Source organism: Pteronotus mesoamericanus, unplaced genomic scaffold (assembly GCF_021234165.1).
Source record: "Pteronotus mesoamericanus isolate MK-2021 breed Mesoamerican mustached bat unplaced genomic scaffold, CSHL_Meso_final contig_69, whole genome shotgun sequence".
Lineage (NCBI taxonomy): Eukaryota > Metazoa > Chordata > Mammalia > Chiroptera > Mormoopidae > Pteronotus > Pteronotus mesoamericanus.
Window position 1 is genome coordinate 362,022 of NW_026555237.1, and position 23,168 is coordinate 385,189.

A 23,168-nucleotide genomic window follows, 5' to 3' on the forward strand; every position below is an offset into this window, starting at 1 on the left:
GAGATACAGAGGGCCCAGAGACATTTGAAAGGATGCTCAGCATCACTAGCCATCAGAGAAATGCAGATCAAAACCACCATGAGGTACCACCTCACACTGGTCAGAATGGCCATCATAAACAGATCAACAAACAACAGGTGCTGGCGAGGCTATGAAGAAAAGGGAACCCTACTACACTGTTGGTGGGAATGCAGACTGGTGCAGCCACTGTGGAAAGCAGTGTGGAAATTCCTCAAGAAGCTGAAAATGGAAGTGCCTTTTCATCCAGTGATTCCCTTGCTGGGAATATACCCTAAGAATCCCAAAACACCAATTCAAAAGACCTATGCACCCCAATGTTCATAGCAGCACAATTTACAATAGCCAAGTCTTGGAAGCAACCTAAATGCCCATCAATAAGTGATTGGATCAAAAAATGATGGTACACAGCAACACTGAAAGGAAAAGAAATCAACAGAGACAAGAGGGAAGGGGGGGGCAGGGAAAGGGAAGGGAAGGGGAAAGTCAAGGAACATATAGCAAGGACTCATGGACAAAACCAAAGGGGAAGAGCTGAGGGAGGGAAGGTGGGAGGGGGCAAGGGAAAGAGGTGGTGGGAAGGCAGAGACAAATGTATTTAAAAAGTAAACAAATTAATTAAAAATAAAAAATAAAATAAAAAAATGAAGGTACATATACACAATGGAATACTATGCAGCAGAAAGAAAAAAGGAACTACTAAACTTCGCGACAGCATGGATGGAAGTGGAGAGCATCATGCTAAGCGAAATAAGCCAGGGGGCAAAAGACAAATACCATATGATCTCACCTATAAATGGAATCTAACCAACAATACAAAGATGCAAGGAAAATACGACCAGCAACACTGAAAGGAAAAGAAATCAACCGAGACAAGAGGGACGTGGGGGGCAGGGTAAGGGAAGGGAAGGGGAAAGTCAAGGAACATATAGCAAGGACTATTGGACAAAACCAAAGGGGAAGAGCTGAGGGATGGAAGTAGGGAGGGGACAAGGGAAAGTGGTGGGGGGGAGGCAGAGACAAATGTATTTTAAAAAATAAATAAATAAATAAATAAATAAATAAAATTAAGAGTTTGGAAAGATAGCGGAGGAGTGAAAGGGAGTCACGCTGACCTCCTCCCAAAACCAAACTGGAATTGCAACTAAATATTGGAGTAATCACCTGGAAAGCAGTGGAGCGATAGTGGGAGAGTTGCCTTGGTGCCGTGGACAGTGGATTCTACTTTCACACATCCCAACGGGTGAGAATTGCGGTAGAGGCTCGAGAGGGTGGGCTGGGTGCGCACGGGCACTGGCACCAGAGGGACATTGAAATGTCCCCCCGAGAACGGGGTCTGAATCATAACCAGGAACCCCTAAACTACAGCAGCTAAAGCCGAGAAAATACAGACAAAACACAACCCCAAAAAGCTTAGGGGTGCTCAATGCCAGAGACAGGTGGCTGGGGATGCAAAAAGACATTTAAAGGGCAAACGCAAAAGTTGCAGCGGGTAGTTATCATGGGTAGAGGCGGCAGCAGGGTGGGCTGGTGCCTGGAAAAAGACTGGTGAGGAAAACTTTGTGAAGAGAACTGACACGGCGGCCAGTGGAGCCGGGGTGATAACGCACTTCCCACTCTGCAGCTACCATCTCGCTCAGGCATAAGGGAATCAATTAACCTGCCTTTTGTGCGCTCCGCACACAGCTTGTACACCTGTGAGCTACAGGGCTGAGTGCAGACTGGCTGGGAGAGCCTTGAGGAGAGACTGGAGACAGAGGCGTTGCGGAAAGAATGGGAGGAGGAACCGGGAAGTCCCGACTCCCTCCCCGTTTGGTAGTCTCCATTGTGGGCTGGAAAGGAGCGACCCCAAAGAGGCAGAAGTGGGGTGCGCATGAACCAGACTGCCTGCGATTGAAACGCAGTCCGCACAGGGGTTGGATCCTTGGCCGAAGGGGTCACAGAACTGCCCAGAGGCCCCTGAGGGGAGACTAGAAACGGAGGCATTGGGGAAAGAACGGGAGGAGGAACCGGGCAGTCCCGACTCCTTCTCCCTGCCGTAGTCTCCATTGCGCGGGAAGAGGTCACACCCCCAAAGAGCCAAAAGCTGAAAAGCAAACATAGGCACCCCCAAAACACCCAGAGCAGGCGCGCACACTTGCGCTGAGTGACCGGCGAGGGTTGGCGAGCGTGTGTGTGACCCACGCGGGCTGGCGAACGCTTCCATCTGCCGCCAAGGCCTCACACTGACTGGCACCCATACGGCCTGCGAGGGAGTGCACAGAGGGGCAAGGGCAGGCGTAAATTGACGTACCCGCCGCGATTGCGGAGCGGCCCACAAAATAAGTAGAGCTGCCCAGAGTCCCTGGAGGAGAGACCAGAAACAGGATTAACTGGAGAGTCCTAGAGCTGATTTCCTCCCATTTCCGTAGTCCCCATTTGGCGAGGGCAAGCAACGCACCCAAAGAGCCAACAGCGGAGAAAACACACAATAGAAGACCCTAAACTGACCAGTGCCGCGAAGCTCGCGTGCCAGGGGGGCCAGATGAGTACCCGAGGTTGCGAATAATCCCCCTGGTCTGGGGCAAGCACATGCAAGCCCAGACAGGTGGGGGACCCTGCCACGCTGGGACGCGCTCAAGGAGCCCTCGTGAGAGCACAGAGAGATCCCAAAAAATAGCCCAGCCCTGACAGAAGGGGTCACAGAGCTGCTCCAAGCAGGAGTCAGACACAGGCATTAGACTCCTGAAAGACTCAAACAAACAATCCAAGGCCGTATAGGGTCAACAACTGACATCATCAGAGGTAAGCCCAGAAAGAAAAGGACAAAAATACTTAACAGACTCTCACAAAAATGGGAAGAAAAAGAAGTTCCCCTCAAAAGAGTGGAAAAGGGGACTTCCCACAGAGAGAGATAAATGAAATAGAGGCAAGGGAACTATCAGATATGGAATTCAAAACAATGGTTCTAAGGAAGCTCAATGAGCTCAGCCAGCTCAAAGAGAACTATGAGAAACTGCAGAGAAACTATCAGGATCTTACAGCAAACTATATCAGCCTGGAAAAGGACATAGAAACTATCAAGAAGACACAAGAGGATATGAAGAATACCATTTCTGAATTGAAGAACACAGTAGAAGGAATCCAAAGCAGGCTGGATAAAGACGAGGATCGAATCAGTGAGATGGAGGACAAGGTAGAAAGAAGCTCCCAGAAAGAACAAGAAATGGAAAAACGGCTCAGAAAGAATGAAGAAGCATTTAGGGAAATGCAGGACAATCTGAAACGCAATAATATCCATATAATAGGGATCCCAGAAGGAGAAGAAGTGGAGGAAGGAATAAAGAACCTCCTCGAAAAAGTAATGATGGAATATTTCCCTAATTTGAGGAGAGAAAGGCTCTCATGGATCCAGGAGGCACAGAGGACCCCACTCAAGATGGACCCAAGGAGGTCCACTCCAAGACACATCATCATTAAAATGGCAAATGTCAAAGACAAAGAGAGAATCCTCAAGGCAGCAAGGGAGAAGGAGAAAGTAACATACAAGGGAGCGCCGATACGCCTAGGAGCTGACTTCTCAACAGAAACACTACAAGCCAGAAGGGAATGGCAACAAATATTCCAAGCCATGAAAAGCAAGGGCCTACAGCCAAGGCTGCTCTACCCAGCTAGGCTCTCCATTAAAATAGAAGGAGAAATACAGAGTTTCCCAGTCAAAAGAAAGCTAAAAGAATACATCTCTACCAAACCAGCACTCCAAGATATGCTAAGGGGACTGGTTTAAGCAGATGAAGGAAAAGAATGAGACAGAGAGGAACACAAGTACAAAGAGAAAAGATGAGTAAGATTCTATCAGTAATATCTCTCATGTGAATGGACTAAATGCCCCAATTAAAAGGCACAGGGTAGCTGAATGGATAAGAAAACATGACCCACACATATGTTGCCTACAAGAGACCCACCTCAGAGCAAAAGACCTACACAGATTGAAAGTAAAGGGATGGAAAATAATATTCCAAGCAAATGGACATGAGAAAAAGGCTGGCGTTGCCATACTTGTATCAGACAAAGTAGATTTCAAAGCAAAGGCCATAAAGAGAGACCCAGAGGGGCACTTTATCATACTTAAAGGAAGAATCTATCAAGAAGACATCAACATTGTAAACTTATATGCTCCCAATATAGGAGCCCCCAAGTTTATAAGGAAATTGTTGAATGACTTCAAAAAAGATATACACAGCAACACACTGATAGTAGGGGATTTCAACACCCCACTGTCAAAAATGGACAGATCGTCCAAACAAAACATTAATAAACATATCGTGGCGCTGAATGACACACTGAATCAAAGAGACTTAACTGACATATAGAGAACCTTACATCCCAAAGAAGAAAAATACACATTCTTTTCAAATGCTCATGGCAGTTTTTCAAAGATAGACCACATGATAGGACACAAAGCAAGCCTCAGCAAATTCAGGAAAATGGAAATAATACCAAACTTTTTCTCAGACCACAAGGCCTTGAAACTCGAAATCAACCTCAAAGAGAAACTTCAAAAACTTGCTAACTCATGGAGACTGAACAGTACACTATTAAACAATGAACGGGTCCATAAGGAGATAAGAGAGGAAATCAAAAAATTTCTGGAAACAAATGAAAATGACCAGACAACTGTCCAAAACCTATGGGACACAGCAAAGGCAGTCCTGAGAGGGAAGTTCATAGCAATACAGGCTTACCTTAAAAAGATAGAAACATTTCAAATAAAAGACCTAACACTACAACTTCAAGAACTGGAGAAACAACAACAAATAAATCCCAGAGCAAGTAGAAGGAAGGAAATAGTCAAGATTAGAGCAGAACTGAATGACATAGAGACAAAAAGAACAATTCAGAGGATCAACCAATCCAGAAGCTGGTTCTTTGAAAACATAAATAAAATTGACAAACCTGTAAGCGGACTCCTCAAGACAAAAAGGGAGAGGACCCAAATTAATAATATCAGAAATGAAAGAGGAGAAATAACAACTGATATCACAGAAATACAAATGATCATCAGAAACTATTATGAACAATTATATGCCAAGAAATTTGAAAATCTTGATGAAATGGACAAATTTTTAGAAAAGTATAATCTTCCAACACTAACGGAGGAAGAAACAGAAAGCTTGAACAGACCGATAACACTGGGGAAATTGAAGCAGTAATCAAGAAACTCCCAGCACACAAAAGCCCACGGCCGGACGGTTTCCCAAAATTTTACAAAACATTTAGGAAGAGCTAACCCCTGTCCTGCTCAGACTATTCCAAAAAATCCAAGAGGAGGGAAGACTCCCAGACTCCTTCTATGAGGTCAGCATCACCCAGATCCCAAAACCAGATAAAGACTCTACAAAGAAAGAAACCTACAGGCCAATTTCGCTGATGAACATAGATGCTAAAATCCTCCACAAAATATTGGCAAACCGCATCCAGAAATACATTAAAAACATTATCCACCACGATCAAGTGGGATTCATCCCAGGGATGCAGGGATGGTTCAATATACGCAAATCAGTAAACGTGATACATCACGTAAATAAAAGAAAAGACAAAAACCACATGATCATCTCGATAGATGCAGAAAAAGCATTTGACAAGGTACAGCACCCATTTATCATCAAAACACTCAGCAAAATGGGAATAAATGGGGCACTCCTCAACGTATAAAGGCCATATATGAAAAACCTACAGCTAATATCATACTCAACGGGCAAAAACTGAAAGCTTTCCCAGTAAGATCGGGAACACGACAAGGATGTCTGCTCTCACCGCTTCTTTTCAACATCGTATTGGAAGTCCTAGCCACAGTGGTCAGACAAGAGAAAGAGATAAAAGTCATCCAAATAGGAAAGGAGGAAGTAAAACTATCATTGTTTGCAGATGACATGACAGTGTACATAGAGAACCCTGTAGACTCTACCAAAAAACTACTCAACCTAATAAATGAATTTGGCAAAACAGTAGCTCACAAAGTCAACATTCAGAAATCGAAGGCGTTTTTGTACACCAGCAATGCAATAGAAGAAGAAGAGATCAGAAAAAATATACCATTCGATATAGCACGAAAAAAGATAAAGTACCTAGGGATAAATTTAACCAAAGACACAAAAGACCTGTATGCAGAAAACTATACAACATTGAAAAAAGAAATTAAGGAAGACACAAATAAATGGAAGCATATACCGTGCTCATGGATTGGAAGAATCAATATCCTCAAAATGTCCATACTACCCAAAGCAATTTATACATTCAACGCAATCCCTATTAAGATACCAATGAAGTATTTCACAGAAATAGAACAGACATTTCAAAAATTTATATGGATCCATAAACGACCCCGAATAGCCGCAGCAATTTTGAGAAAGAAACGCAAAGTAGGAGGGATCACAATACCGGACATCAAACTCTACTACAAAGCCACCATACTCAAAACAACCTGGTACTGGCACAAGAACAGACCCATAGACCAGTGGAACAGAATAGAAAGCCCAGAAATAAGCCCAGGTCTCTATGGACGTCTAATATTCGACAAAGGGGGCGGAAGCATAAAATGGAGCAATCACAGCCTCTTCAACAAATGGTGTTGGGAGAGCTGGATGGCTACATGCAAACTATTGAAATTGGATCATCAGCTGACACCATGCACAAAAATAAACTCAAGATGGATAAAAGACTTAAATATAAGTTGCAACACCATCAAAGTCCTAGAGGAGAATATTGGCAGGAAACTCTCAGATCCCATGCAACAATTTTTTCACTGATATGTCTCCTAAAGCAAGGGACATAAAGGAAAGAATAATCAAGTGGGACCTCATAAAAATAAGAAGCTTCTGCACAGCGAAAGAAAACATCAGCAAAATGAAAAGGAAGCCAACGGTGTGGGAAAATATATTTGGTAATGATACATCAGATAGAGGTTTGATCTCCAAGATATATAAAGAACTCACTTGACTCTACTCCAAGAAGACAAACGATCCAATCAAAAAATGGGCAAAGGACCTGGGCAGATGCTTTTCTAAGGAAGAGATACAGAGGGCCCAGAGGCATTTGAAAGGATGCTCAGCATCACTAGCCATCAGAGAAATGCAGATCAAAACCACCATGAGGTACCACCTCACACTGGTCAGAATGGCCATCATAAACAGATGCACAAACAATAGGTGCTGGTGAGGCTGTGGAGAAAAGGGAACCCTAGTCCACTGTTGGTGGGAATGCAGACTGGTGCAGCCACTATGGAAAGCAGTGTGGAATTTCCTCAGAAAGCTGAAAATGGAACTGTCTTTTGATCCAGGGTTTCCCCTGCTGGGACTATACCCTGAGAACACCAAAATACAAAAGAACCTATGCACCCCAATGTTCATAGCAGCACAATTTACAATAGCCAAGTCTTGGAAGCAACCTAAATGCCCATTAGTAGATGATTGGATCAAAAATTATGGTACATATACACAATGGAATACTACGCAGCAGAAAGAAAAAAAGAAGTACTAAACTTTGCGACAGCATGGATGGAACTGGAGAGCATCATGCTAAGCAAAATAAGCCAGGGGGCGAAAGACAAATACCATATGATCTCACCTATAAGCGGAACCTAACCAACAATGCAAAGATGCAAGGAAAATATCACCAGCAACACTGAAAGGAAAAGAAATCAACCGAGACAAGAGGGAAGGGGGGGCAGGGAAAGGGAAGGGAAGGGGAAAGTCAAGGAACATATAGCAAGGACTCATGGACAAAACCAAAGGGGAAGAGCTGAGGGAGGGAAGGTGGCAGGGGGCAAGGGAAAGAGGTTGGGGGGAGGCAGAGACAAATGTATTTAAAAAGTAAATAGATTTTAAAAAAATAAAAAATAAAATTAAATTAAGTTTAAAAAAAAAAGAAGTTACTATGAACAATTATATGCCATGATATTTGAAAACCTGGATGAAATGGACAAATTTCAGGAAACATATAACCCTCCAAAACTGAATGAAGAGGAAAGAGAAAGCCTGAATAGACCAATAACAGCTGGTGAAATTGAAGCAGAAATTAAAAAATCTCCCAGCACACAAAAGCCCTAGACCAGATGGCTTCACAGGAAAATTTTACCAAACTTTAGAGAAGAGCTAACCCCTATCCTTTTCAGAGTATTCCGAAAAATGGAAGAGGAGGGAAGACTCCCAAACTCTTTTTATGAGGCCAGCATCATCCTTATCCCCAAAACAGATAAAGACACAACAAGGAAAGAAAACGACCAGTCAATAGCACTGATGAAAATAGATGCTAAAGTCCTCAACAAAATATTGGCAAACCACATCGAGCAATATAATTAGAAAATCATACACCATGATGATCGGAGGTCCATCCCAGGGATACAAGAATGGTACAATATTCACAAATCAATAAACATAATACACCACATAAAAGGAAAGAACAAAATCACAATATCATATCAATAGATGTGGAAAAAGCACTTGATAAGGTACAGCCCCCATTTATGATAAAAACACTCAGCAAGGTGGAAGTACAGGGAACATACCTCAATGTAATAAAGGCCATTATGAGAAACCTACAGCTAACCTCACACTCAATGGGCAAAAACTAAAAGCTTTTCCATTAAGACCAGGAACAAGACATGCATGTCCACTTTCACCACTTCTATTCAACATAGAGTTTGAAGTCCTAGCCACAGCAATCAGACAAGAAAAAGAAATAAAAGGCATCCAAATTGCAAAGAAGTAAAACTGTAATTGTTTGCAGATGACATGATAGTGTACATAGAAAATCCTACCAAAAATCTACTCTCCCTAATAAGTGAATTTGGCAAACAGTGGGATACAAAGTCAATATTCAGATACCAAAGGCATTTTTGTACACCAACAATGAGACATTAGAAACAGATATGAGGGGAAAAATCCCATTTTTTCCCAACAAGAAAATCCCAACAAGAAAAATAAAGTACCTAGTAACAAGGTGGTAAAAGACCTGTACTCAGAAGAAAAACAGAATACTGAAGAAAGAAATTGGGCAAGACACAAATAGATGGAAGTATATACCAATTCTTCCATCTACAATAGTAGATGGAAGTAATATAGATGGATTGGAAGAATTAACATCATTAAAATATCCATACTACCCAATAATTTACAGATTCAATGCAATCCCTATTAAAATACCAATGACATATTTCACAGATACAGAACAAACATTTCAAAATTTTATATGGAATGATAAAACACTCCAAATTGCTTCAGCAATTTTGAGAAAGAACAAAGCAGGAGGGAACACAATACCTGATAGCAAACTATATTACAAGGCCACTGTAATCAAAACAGTTTGGTACTGGCATAAGAACAGGCATGTACATCAATGGAACAGAGTAGAAAGCCCAGAAATAAACCTATGTCTCTTTGGTCAATTAATATTTGATAAAGGGGGCAGGAGCATAAAATGGAGTTAAAATAGCCTCCTCAACAAATGGTGTTGGGAGATCTGGACAGCTGGCTACATGCAAAGAAAAGAAACAGTAGGACCAACTTACACCATCCACCAGAATAAACTCAAAATGGGTAAAAGACTTAAATATAAGTCATGATACCATAAAAATCCTAGTGGAAAACATAGGTAGTACAAATTCAGATATTTTGGATAGCAATATTTTTGCCAATGTATCTCCAAAGGCAAAAGAAATAAAAGAAAAAATAAACAAATGGGAATACATCAAATTAAAAAGCTTCTGTATGGCTAAAGAGAACACCATCATAATGGAAAGGGAACCAACAGTATGGGAAAACATATTTGCCAATGATACCTCGGACAAGGGTTTGATCTCTAAAATATATGACCAACTCACACATCTCCACAAAAGGAAGACAAACAATCCAACTAAATAATGGGCAAAGGAATGGAACAGACACTTCTCCAAGGAGTTAGAGGACTCAGATATATGAAAAGATGCTCAGCATCACTAGCCATCAGATAGATGCAGATTAAAACCACAATGAGATACCACCTCACACTTGTCAAAATGACCATCATTAACAGATCAACAAACAACAAATGCCGGAGAGGTTGTGAAGAGGAAGCCCTACTACACTGTTGGTGGGAATGAAGACTGGTGTTGCCACTGTGGAAAGAGTAGGGAATTTCCTCAGAAAACTAAAATTGGAACTGCCTTTTGATCCAGTGATTCCACTGTTGAGATTATACACTAAGAATCCTGAAACACATGTTAAAAGGAACTTTTGCACCCCAATATTCATAGCAGCATTATTTACAATAGGCAAATGCTGGAAACAGCCTAAATATCCATCAGTAAATGAGTGAATCAAAAAACTGTGGTACATTTACACAATGAAATACTATGCTGCAGAAAGAAGGAACTCCTCCATTTTGCAACACATGGATGGAAATAGAGAGTATTATGCTAAGTATAATAAGCCAGGAGGTGAAAGACAAATACCATATGATCTCAACAAAACAAACAAGTAAAATAGAAGCAGAGACATGGAAATCAAGAACAAACTAACAGTCACCAGAGGGGAGGGGAGAGGAGGATAATGATGGAATGAAGGGGAAAGTTCAAGTCAAGGAGCATGTATAATGAACCCATGGTCAAGTACAACAGGGTGGCGATTGAATGTGAGAGCAGGGTGTGGATTGGGCAGGGGAGAGCAATGGGGAAGAAAATTGGGACAACTCTAATGGAACATCAATAAAAAAATTAAATTAAAAAAGAAAGATTAAAATTCGATTGAGTAGCAAGTTGTTGAGGGAGTGAAGGAAACAGATTTTATTTGCTTTAATTTATTCTAGCTGAGTCTGAAAAGAAACCATGACATACAGGTTCAGCACAAATAACACCTCTTTTTATTACAAAATCTTTTATTACAAAATCATAAGCATGTAATTCTGTAACATAACAAGATCATACACCATATAGTATTTTAGGTGAAATGTTCAAATTAAAACTATAAATTATTACACCCATATTATTACCCTACCAACCACATTCAAGCAGGTGTTACTTCTGCCGGACCCTGTATGTTAAATTTTGACAAAGTTTTGATGGGCTTATTCACCAAGTAATTGTTTAAAAGCAGGGAACATCATGAAACATTTACTTCCATCTACTATATTAATGCAAAACTGGAACTTGGCATTTTCCCTGTTACATGATAGACTGCTCCTAGAGCTCTTACCAAGTGTTGGTGAAACATTATTCTTTACCTTCTGATCAGCCCAGAGAGCAGATTCCAAAGCTTACCAGGATAATGTTCGTGATCATTCAAAACTAAACACAAAATGTTCCTGACTTGTGGAAGAGCTAAGCTTCTTTAAATCCTGCTGCTTTCTTCTATGTTTACTTCAAAATAATTTCACATTGGCTAAATAAGTAACCAAGTATTGATTCTCGGGCCCCCTATAATCCTATCTTATGTATCTAAATATCCTCTGATTATTCTTTTGATTTTGTCTTCACCTAAATTTTTCTTCAAAAGTGGCTGCCTTTTTAAAAATTGTTACAGTTGTCCTGCCTTTTTCCCCATTCTCTTCTCTGCTCCCTCCCCACCCCTACAGTCAATCCCCCCCACCCCTGTCTGTGCCAATGAGTCCTTTAGTCTTTTACACAAACTATTTTTTGAAATTTCTTAAAGGGCCCTTGGGAATCACAAACATATTTTCTCTCCATCTTATAAAAAGAGAGATGCTGGAAATAATTGAGTTTGTTTGGTATGCTTCATATTTCTTTATTAGTTCACCATTGTTGTAAGATCTGTGTGGAAAAAATGATTAAATCAGAAGAGATGCTCAACCTCCCCTAAGTTAAGATTTTATCAGTAAAGCATTATTAATATCAATATTCCAAAATGTGTATATTTTATGGGAAGGTGTATGGAGATTTATAACCCTCTCTGTCACTAATATAGTCTTTCTTTCAGGAAATATTGATTAAACCCTTATTTAATTTTAGGTACTGACCCCAGAAGTACATACATTCTGATACTATTGTAATACATTAGCCGCAACTATTCAGTCTTGTGATCATCCAGGTGTCTGTTTCCCTTAGATGCTTGTCTGAAGGCTCTGGGGCAAGCTAGAATTTGTTCTTCATGAAAAAACAGTTGCAAAACCCAATGGAAAGGACTGTCCCAGGCACTTTAAATTACTGGTACTTCAACAAATAGACTACCATGTACAGGCTTCTGAACTGAAGTGCCTTCGATAACATTCAGACTCTTCCAGTGAACTAAGTGGGAATTTCCAGAACTCTTTTTAATTCAGATGCAGACATACCTCATGAAAGCAGATTGCTGGGAAATTCATTGTGCTATTTTGTTTGGAATAGTTGTTGGTATTATTTCAATAGTTTTCCTTAATTTTTAATTTTATTTTTTTATTGATTTTAGAGAGATAAACATTGATGTGCGAAACATTGATTGCTTATCCTTTTTACGCACTCTCACCAGGGATCAAACCCACAACCTCTGTATGTGCCCTGACTGGGAATTGAACCCACAACCTCTTGGTGTACAGGGTAATGTTCCAACCAAATGAACCACCTGGCCAGGGCTATTTTCAATAGTTTTCATGAAAATAGGAGGAAGTTCTTTGTCTTTTAAAGCTATAGCTAACTCTCAATTTAGTAGCCTATACTTTTGCGAACTGCATTTTCAAAGCAAACACTTAAACTTTTGTACATTTTAAATGATATCTGATTCTCACTGACCCCTTAGAATTCAAAAAACACTTTTATCGAATATCCTTACTGTTTATAACAATAGTTATTTGTACAGGTTTAATAATGATTCATCCTTATTTTTAACTGTAAGTCATGGGAAAGTCAACTGTGCAATCAAGACCATCCCTGGAATGTTACATTTGAAAATGACTCTTATTTGTCAGGTGAGTACTGACAAATATCATCAGGTACTGCATAAGAAATTTGGTAAATACAATGTCTCTTGTGCTGGGTAGTTGCTAATATTTTACAACTCTGAGTTTTGAAGAGCAAAGTCCAGTTGGCCTAATGGTTAATTAATTTGTCTTGCTATACCTATGTAAATAATCAAGCTAACCAAATCTTAAGACCAGCTTTTTTGTACCAAGAATAATCTTTGGAGATTATTTCTGATTACAAGTGAGGGAAACTGTCAGAGTAATTATGTAAAACTTGAAAATAAGCAGAAGAGATTTTCGGTGTTCTTTCAGTGCAATGCTATGCTTGCCCTTTGATTTACTTTCTATCAATGGAGCTATTTTACAGCTCTTTACAGGTTACCCTGAAGAGGTCTAGTGGAGGTGCAAACAATCTCTCTGGTGGAAAGGGTAATCACAAGAATTACAGTTTAATTGTCTGTAGGTGCCCAGCTTTGCAATTGCTCTTTGAGTCAATATTAATATCCTCCTGGAGCTCTCATTAATGAGTTTGATAAAGTTTTTGAAATGTGTTTATTATATATTTGTGCTAAAGTTATGATTTTACCTATTTTAGATGTTAAAAATGTTTGTTAAATAAATACAGAGCCCCACAGAGGAAGATCCAGAGTGTGTACTTTTAAAGGTGGGAGCAGAGGGTTTAAATCTAGCCCATGCTGCATCAACAAGCCATCTGCCCTGTCATGGGTACCTCTTTCTTTATGCAAAGATGGCCTGTACACCTGTGCCTGCATGCCTGCTGTCTTCTAATTTGCAATAAGGCACTAATAGGCTAGCAGTAGTCCTAAATGAATGAGGTCTGGCCGAAAAAAGTCCAGTCATTGCTAATTTAATGAGAACAGTTTGCACAACATCAGCGTAACCTGGGGGTCAAGGTGAGTGGACTGGAATGTGAAGATGGCAACTTCAGTGTACTAGTCAGTGGGGGTAGTAGATGCTGTTAAGTGAGCATGTGTACTATGTGGTCATCATGTTAAAAATCATGAGTGAATAGAACAATAAATCTGCATCAATTTTTTTTAAGTGTGTAGGGAAGTATGGGGTGATTATTTTATTGAACTTTTTTTAAAAAAAATTATTTAGTTTTAGACAGAGGGGAAGGGAGGGAGAAAAACAAGGAGAGAAATGTCAATATGTGGTCACCTCTCATGTGCCCCTACTGGGGACTTGGCCCACAACCCATATGCCCTGACTAGGAATCAAACCAGCAACTCTTTGGTTCACAGGCGGGCACTCAGTCCATTGAGCCACACCAGCCAGGGCTTTGAAATTGCATCAGATTTTGTGTTAAGCTTGAACATTCCTCCATCAAAACTATTCGGATGATTCAGAAGACTGTAGCTATGGACAACTGGTGACTGGCAGCTTCATCAGGCCTGCTCATGCATCTCATCTTATGCAGAGGTTTTTTTTTTGGCAAAACATCAAATCACCCAGGTGACTCAGTCCTGCTACAGTTCAGATTTGGCACCCTGTAACTTCTGGCTTTTCCCAAAACTAAAATCACCTTTGAAAGGGAAGAGGTTTCAGACTGTCCATGAGATTCAGGAAAATATGACAGGGCAACTGATGGTAATTGAAAGAACTGCATGAGGACCCAAGGTGCCTACTTTGAAGGGTACTGAGGTGTCATCATCCTGTGTACAATGCTGGATACCTTCTGGACAGATTTTGTGCAAGCATTTCAGCAGACAAGCAAAGGTCATAGATACACATAACACATCTCTGTACAACCATACACATACATCTTCCTTTCATACGCTCTTAAAGTAGCAAAATGAACACATTCTTTAACACGCCCGCAAAGATATACTCACTCATTTTGTGTATTAAAAAAACCCAAAGGTAAAAACCAAAACATAAGATCATGCTTAATAATGTGTTCAGTATTCAGTCATACTTAGAAATAATACAGTTATCAAAAGAATATTCATTAATTAAATTGATTTACTATTAATTCAAGTTCTTAAGTTACCTAAGGATCTTGGAAATTATGTTCAAGCTGGCATATTATAAAGCATACTGTCACAAAAACTTAGTTGAAATTATGATTCAATTTAGTTGAACACAAATATACATTTTATTTATCTTAAAACATTATATAGGGGTAATGTTAACTTATTTGATAAATAACCAATATAAGAAAACTCATGAAAACAAACGTTGCCACTAGAGAAAGCTGTCAGTCATTAGTCAGATGGCTAAGTGGGGCCATAGTTGGCCAAGAAGCCTGTATAGGCCCTTCTCAGGGGAGTCAGAGATCCTGGAGACATGGCTCTTTGGTCGGTTTCAGGGTGTGCTGGTTAGACCAGCAATACCGCCATTCACCTTGGATGTCCACTGGACTATCATTGTTGATGGTTTGAGCTTGTTACTTCTACAGTCTACTGTGGTTCAGGATGGGGTAAGGAGTTCTGCATTGGGGTTATTCTTAATCATTTGTGTGTGGTTTCCAAAGTAGTACATACTTATTTTAAGAAAATTAAAGAAATATAGGACTTAGAATGTGAAGAAATTTATAAAGTTCAAGTTAACTAATCTTTATGAAAACATAAATGTGAATTTTATGAAAAAGTAAAATGTATGCTTATAGTTTAGTTAATCCTGATAAATCAGAAAAAAAAACCCTGTTAATTTTCTTTCTTAAAATCATCAAATCAGTCTGATTTGGATTTTTAAAATGTTTCTGAGCTAGCAGTTTCTATATGAATACTTCTTCCTTAAGCACATTTAAAGTATTGAAGTACAGTTTGTTTATTTTCTGTAAATTCTGTGAATATTTGATTTCTTTAGGCATCTCTATAAACAATCAGAGTCAAGCTCCTTTAACTTAAGAGAGGTAATTATTAACAATCCCTAGATGCAGGGAAATATTTCACATTTGCACAAAAGAGGTAAAGGCTATTTTAAATTATTGGCATACACAAAGAGAGCTTATAGCTTAAGCCATGGAACAAAATAAACAGAAACACTAAGGCTCACCTATCCTGATCTCAAATAGTTCCTTCACCATGGGCATCAAATAATCTGGTTGATTGAGCTGAGCTCACAAAGACACAAGCAGGCAAACAAACAAAAAGACAAAACAGATTCTCTGTCATCTGTCATCAGATAGAAAATAAGTCTCTTTCATCCACCTAACAGAGATCCCCAAATCATCAGACAGCATCAGCAAATGGTCTAATCATTGCTGCCATTAATGGGGAATGAGTATTCCCCCATTACTGATTCCCCATTAATGGCCTTGCATGTACCAGACACAGAAACAAAACCACAAAATCAGAAAATAAAATCCCACTAGAATAAGTAGTTAGTCTTATCATTGCTTGGGAATCACTTTGGAAGCCATGAAAAGACATGTCTAGGCTTATGTAACCCATAGGTGCACTTCTCAGGCAAGGTAGTTTAATTGGCTCTGTCAGGTAAGTCCATTTGGACATCTCAATGGGATGACCCCTGAAAGAACTTAAGTAAATTTGCAGAAAGGTAAAATCTTTTCTATCTTGCAAACATAAAATAAGCTCATGCCAAAAATGTTATTAAACCCATTATCTGGGATGAAGGAACCAATGAGATACTAAAATTGGCTCAGGGAGCATTTGAGGAACTTGGGATTTATAAGCAGTTTAGTTACCTACAAGGCCATCAACTGTAATCTTTGGCATTCTCTTTTCCATTGGACAGAAATCATATGCATCTCTACTGGACAAAAAAAGTCGACAAATTTATATGCTCCTATGGAATTACAAAATAGCGTAGCCAATACAGAGTCAAGGCACAGCCCTGAAAGAACACTTAGAAATCTTTGCCTATTTCTGTTTCCATGCTTTGCCTGTCACTTTTTTTCCTTCTGGTAGAACTAGGGTGCCAAAGACAGGAAGTTCTGATTTATGTTAACATAACTTCAGAATTTTAAAGTGCTACTGAAGCTGAGCACTTTTGTAGATAATGTCTTTCTGTTTACCCCCAATAAAAACTCTTAACTTCTCTACTCCGAATCACTTCTAGAATGAAATCTGGGCTTTTTTTCACATTAAAAGTGAAAACTTAATTCAACATTGCTGTAAGGATTGAACAATATTAAAAACAGAAGTACATTAGAGGCTTAAAAATGTATACTTACCTTTAGTTTCCTTTGGAGAGGATTTTTGCTTGCTAGTTCTCTACAGCAAAATGATGCTAGGAAAGTTTTAGAAGACAGAAATTTTCTCTGAATGCAAGTCTAAAATGCTTAAAAGGAATTAAATGTTTTAAAGACCCAAATAAAGAATACTCAATATTAGCAACATCGCATTTGAATCCTAAAAGTTTGACATCATAAACATTACATATTTTTTGAAAAGATGACCAAGAAATTACCAGTTCATAATTTTCTGGAGACTGGCATCCCAGATCACCATGAGCACCTGGCTGTGCTACTAATACTACTACCACCTTTTTTGTTCTTCTAAATCCTTAGCTTCCTCTGGGCAACTCTAAAGGCACTGTGAGAAAAAGAGATGCAGAGATGGATGTCCATATCTCTTGCAGTTTCTCGTAACATAGTAATTAGGCAAATAGTCCATGAGAAAAAGGTATATAATTCATATCTTACAGTTCCCACAAGGCTTCACTCAATTTGAAAAATTGCCAGTTCTGTCAACTATGCCAACATTCCAATAAGGTATTTATGACACAGAATCTTTATTTTTATCAGTATACGCTGAAGCTACAGATGTTGAAACATTAACCAATCTTGTGGCTGATAAATGAATTTTGAAATGCATTTAGACATGTGAATAGAGGCAGTCAACTTCCTCCTGGGTAAATTCCCCAGATGTCTTGTGGACAAAGTCTCACAAAGCTTTTGCATCCTCTGGATGTACGGCATAAGAAATGCCCAGACCTTGAGGGCTACAGGGTACAAACGAAAGAAACTCAGTATAGTCCATAACAGCCCATTTTGCATGCAGTCCACATAGCAGCCATCCAGAAAATATTAAACTCATTGATTGCTAAGGGACTGAAATAACAGTCAAAAGTTTTATGAAACCAAGTTCCAATTATGGCTGTATTATTCTCCGCTGTATTTGCAAGTGATAAAGGTAGACAGGTGAAGTCTTTTGAAACACTCTTCAGAAGGTTGTCTCCAAGATTTGGACAGGATGTAAACAAGAAATGTTTCAGGGTTTCTTTTCGTTCCTTTTATTCCTAGGAGAGTAGAGAAAATTCACCTCTATGTTGAAGTCTTCTACTTCCACAGCGAGTCCTTTTAGCTTTTCAGCAGCAATAAATGAAGTTTATTTGAAATGAAGCAGAAGTTTAGAACACTTTTTGATATTAGTATAGAAGAATTTATACAGGGGAGTTACACTATACAAAATCCATTGCTTACGCAGAAGGAACGCAACCTTTTGAGGAGCAACATCTTCCCCCATCTGTGAACACTTAGGGAATTTTCCTTCGAGGTGCAGTTGGGACAAATGAAGTCTGCATCCTGAGGGATTTTAATAGTTTCTGCAGAGGGGTGTCACCTATAAAGCAGTTTTTTAAGCCTTGAAGATTGCACTTTGTATGAGACGATCCTTTGTATAAGAGTCGGATGCAAAACTATGCGCAGACTGAATCCCCTCAAGTGAAAAAGCCGCCCAAAAGGCGGGGGGGCGGGGGGGAGGAGGAGGGAGGGGGGAGGGGGGAGAGAGAGAGAGAGAGAGAGCGCGCGAGAGAGAGCGCGAGCGAGCAAGAGAGAGACTGGAGGAACACGTGACGCGCCCAAATTCCCTCGCGATCTGTAGTAAGGCAGTCACCAGACACAAACGTGCCCAGTCGGGAGACTTCCACTCCCAGAAACGCCAGACCCTGCCATTTAACTCCAGGAGGGGCATTTCCGCCGACGAAGGTTCCCCGCTCTGCAACCCTTACTCCTGCCTTTGTCAGCCTCTGCCGGCAAAGGGGAAGGGCAAGGGATAGTGTGTCCCAACTCGTCTTCCCTAGGTGACGCCTGCCTCTGTCCTGGACTGCTGCGAAATCCCGCCACAGAGAAGCTCCAATTTAGCCTTCCGCCGCCACAGTTTAAAATTATTTGCGACTCGCTCTGTCGAGCAGGAAGCTTCCCTAACACCGAATACAAGGCAGTAAAGCAACTGCGGCCGCCATTTTAACTAAGGGAACAATAACCATTATCGTCAATTTTCCCGAGCCTGTGGCCGTGGCTCTACAGGGCTTTCCTATTGGCGTGAAGCTTTCCTCCCAATTTCCGCCTGTAGTAGTCATGGCGGAAGCGCCTCCTATCTGATTGGTTGAGGGCCTTCTCCGTAATCTTGGCGCCCAGGGGGATGTTTAGGAGCGTGTTTAAGGAGCGTTTCGCTACGCCTGCCTTCTGAGTTCTGATTCAAGCCCTAATAATGTTTTGGATTTTCCCTCCTTCCTCTTTGTGAAGATCCCTCTAGGTGTGGGAGGTTTGAAACGCTAGGCAGAGTTCCTCACTTTTTTCCGGTTCTGCCTTCAGGAACCTTGGGGAAAGGTGGAAGGAAGGGGAGGGAGTGCGTCTGTCGACCAGCCTATTCCGTCTCTCACGGCATATAATAAATACCTTTGGTTCTATTATTTGTATGTTTTTAACCGGTAGCTTTTGTCACTTGTTTTCTTACACATGTAGTTTCCTGACTATTGTTTTTCTTGTGACGTACAAAATACGTTCCATTATGCATTTATAAATTTAAAGAATATCCAAACATCTTAGAACTGATCTTTCATTTCTTTATAAATTTATTTTTCTTTCCCAGCTGTATGATCTAGTGCTTTGTAGATTTAGAATGCTGTAGTTTTTTAACCCACTGTACTAGTCTGCAGTTTGAGGAGTTAAGAGTTTTGTCCATCTGCTACCCAGCTGTACACTTGTTCCAATAGCATTTATTAACTATTTTCCTTTTCTCGGCTATACTATTCCTGCTATATGGTTCATTAAATTCATATTATTGAAGTTAATATCTGGAGAGTAGTGTAGTTTTTATTGTGATTTTAAAGTAATTTTCTCTTGCATTCATTTTAATTAAAATTTCCAAGGAATATTTTCTAGAACTTTATAAGTTTGTAAAGAGGTTATCCAGAAAAAAAAGAATATAAAATATCTCTATACATTTTAATAATGATGGGCTCAACTTAAACAGTCTCCTCTTTGATTTCGCAGTTTTCATTAATTAGCTCTCTTGATACCTAAGTTAATAAATGCCCAAGTACTTTGAGCTTTGTTTGGTGTTGGCAGGGTAATCATTATAAATGAAATCTTATTTTTAAATTATATTTTCTTGCTGTATTTCATTGATACAAAGAAGGTACTAGGTTTTTTGGTTTCTCCTGCAGAAGACTCTGCTTAAGGCATAAATCCAAGATGTGACTCCAGGCCTCATGGCCACCAATACAGAAAAGCAATTAGGAGTCTTGAGTTCTGAATCCTGACTCTTCCACTCCCTAACTTTCTGAATTTGTGCAAATTAGTTTAATTTCTGTCTGTTTCCTTAGCCTAAAATTGTGAGTAATAATAGTACTTGCCTCATAGGATTGTCAAGAGGGTTAACTGAAGTGACACTGAAGTGTGGAGACCATATCCAGCTCATAGTAAGCGCTCAATATGTGTTAGTTGTTGTTGTTATCGTTATTTGTTATTAGTCAGGATTGCCTAAGCCTGAAGTTAAGAGAAGGCAAAGAAACAGAAGCATTGCAGTGGATAGGAGAATTTCACTTCTTTGGTGACTGACCCTGAGCTGAGCAGCAAAGCTTATCTTCAGTATTTGATGTGGAAAACCTGACACACTTAAAAGGCACCCAGTTTTCAAAACCATCTCTCTGAAATCAGAGGAAACCCTGACCAGAATCTTTTTGTGGTCTTTATTGCTGTTTCCATAATCAGTGAATTTTTACTTTACAATGCAAATTTAGTAAATATTCTGTTTTATACATTCCACTTAAAATAGAATTGGCCCCATGTTCCAAGAAGAAAACCTAATTTTATATTCCATATGCAAAGCTGCCATCATAGTTACTGTTTGCCAATGTTTATTATTTATTGTTGGATTCAATTGGCATAATTTTATGCTACATTAATAATATAAGGAGGGTTTATGGCAGATATCTAACAGTTTCAGTTAGCCAACATGCAAGGTATACAGTGTTGGAAAAGTAATGGGAAAAGGCTAACCTTGTTCACAGAGCACCCTACTTAACCAGAACATTTTAACATCTGTTAAATCACAGTCAGAGCAGGCATTGGCAGTATTGTGAATGGAATATTGATTTGCAAAGACAAGGTAAGCCAGAGTGGCTTGATTTGGAAACCAAATGGTTCCTGTTAGTTTGCATGAGAGTGTCAAGAGTGTTGCTGCAAGGATGCTGTTCTGGTTTGAAACTGGCAGTGACCAGAGGGGAGGGGGATAACGGGGGAAAGAATGGGAACATGTACAAAGGACCCATGGACAAAGACAATGAGTTGGGGATTGTCTTTGAAAGCAGGGGTTGGATGGGGCAGAAGAGAGCAATGGGGTCAAAAATGGGGACAACTGTAACTGAACAACAAGGAAAAATAAATTTGAGAAAAAGAATGCTGTTCTGGTTTGATTAAGAGAACGTCTAAATGATTGCAGAATTATCTAGAAATCTGGTAGGTTTGGGGGGAAAGCTAGAGAGGGCTACTCCTCCCATCCACATCCCATCCATCACCCATTCTGGGTGACTCTTTGCCTGCCAGTTGCTGCAATCTGCCCATCCTCTCCATGGACCCTGCTCTGGTTTGGTCTGCATCACCTGTCACGTTGCAAGACTATCTGCCACTCTCTTTCCTCTAGCTTTGTCTGTTCCAATGGTTTCTCCACATTGCTCCTGCCTGAGTGATTTTTCTAACATACAAATATTTTACTTCCCAGATCAAAGTTATTCAATGGCCACATGATAAAACTGAAACTTTTGCAAGTGGCATTCAAAAGCCCTCAGGATTGCCCCTACCTTTCTATTAAGACTCATCTCCCTCTCTTTCCTTCCATATGTTTCATATCCTAGAGTATGGAACTGCTTGTGGGTTCATTCACGTTTCTGCTCAGCTGCTTTTCTGTAAAGAATTACCTGAACCTGCCCAGCAGACCTAGGGGGTCTTCCCTTGCATTCCTACAGTATGTTGTAAATAACTGTTAATGGTGGAGTTAGACCTCAGTTCTTATGTTCAGCTAAGAAAGAATTCAGAAGTAAAGAACTCTAGTGAAAGGGAAAAATTATTTAGAAAGTCACAGAGGCAGAAGAAGTGAGCCAGTTGGGCTACATGGACTCAGGAAACAAGTTCCAAAGGCAAAAGAAGGGCCCTTAAATGTTAGGAGAAAGTAAAGCATATATATGTACCTAAGGAAAGAAGAGAGAGGAAGCTCAGGCATGTGAGAGAGAGAGGTAGGGAGAGCCTTGAATCCCTTGCCTTAAGAGTTTTGTCTTTTTTTTTTTTTTTTTCCTAAAGGCAGGAATTCTAGAGGAGGCTTTAGGAGAGGATCTCAATAGAAGGTTCATCAGTTTTCCACATGTGCTCTTTCAGGGTCATGATCTCTACTGATTGATTTATTCTAGGGTAGGGGGTCATTAGTCATTGCAGCTGGACCTGATGTCAGCCATGGCATCCCTTCATCTGGTTTTGCCACTTTTCTGGTTCTGCAGCTGAAACACAACTGAGGCCTAGATGGTATCTCTGGTTTGACCAAAACTATCTCTGTGGTCAACATACTAGAGGCTTTGTTCCTAAGATTATTTGATGCTGGCCAGAACCTCTTTGTCCTGAGGGCTTAATGTTTAAAGGAGTGGTTGTGAAAGGGCTTGAATAGGAGTTACATGAGGCTACTCTCATGCCCTTTTGTTCCTCCTCTAAGAGGGTTTAAACCACATGACTAACAACATGCTATAGAAAGAAAGATCATCCAGAGGGGTGAGGTCCTAATCTATAATAGTTTTTTTTTTTCTAGTTTTTCCCATTGCTAGGCACCAGGGACTTTGTACCCTGGTGGCATTCCATACCTGGCCTAACATTTCTGCTCTGCTCATTCCTGTCTAACTGCCTTAATGCGAAACAAAACATTATGCTATTATTGGTTGTTTAGTATACCTCTCTTTAAAATGATAACTCACTGAAAGCAGCGGCTATTTCCTACATTTTCATCATTTAATTCCCAGGGCCAGGCATGTATGGGCAGGCAATATCT

General features: G+C 40.0%; 1 pseudogene; it reads right to left on the reverse strand.

Annotated features, from left to right (window-relative positions):
- Nucleotides 1–17,572: 17,572 nt before the first annotated feature.
- LOC129077787 (centromere protein L-like) lies at nucleotides 17,573–19,215 on the reverse strand (annotated as a pseudogene).
- Nucleotides 19,216–23,168: the final 3,953 nt, after the last annotated feature.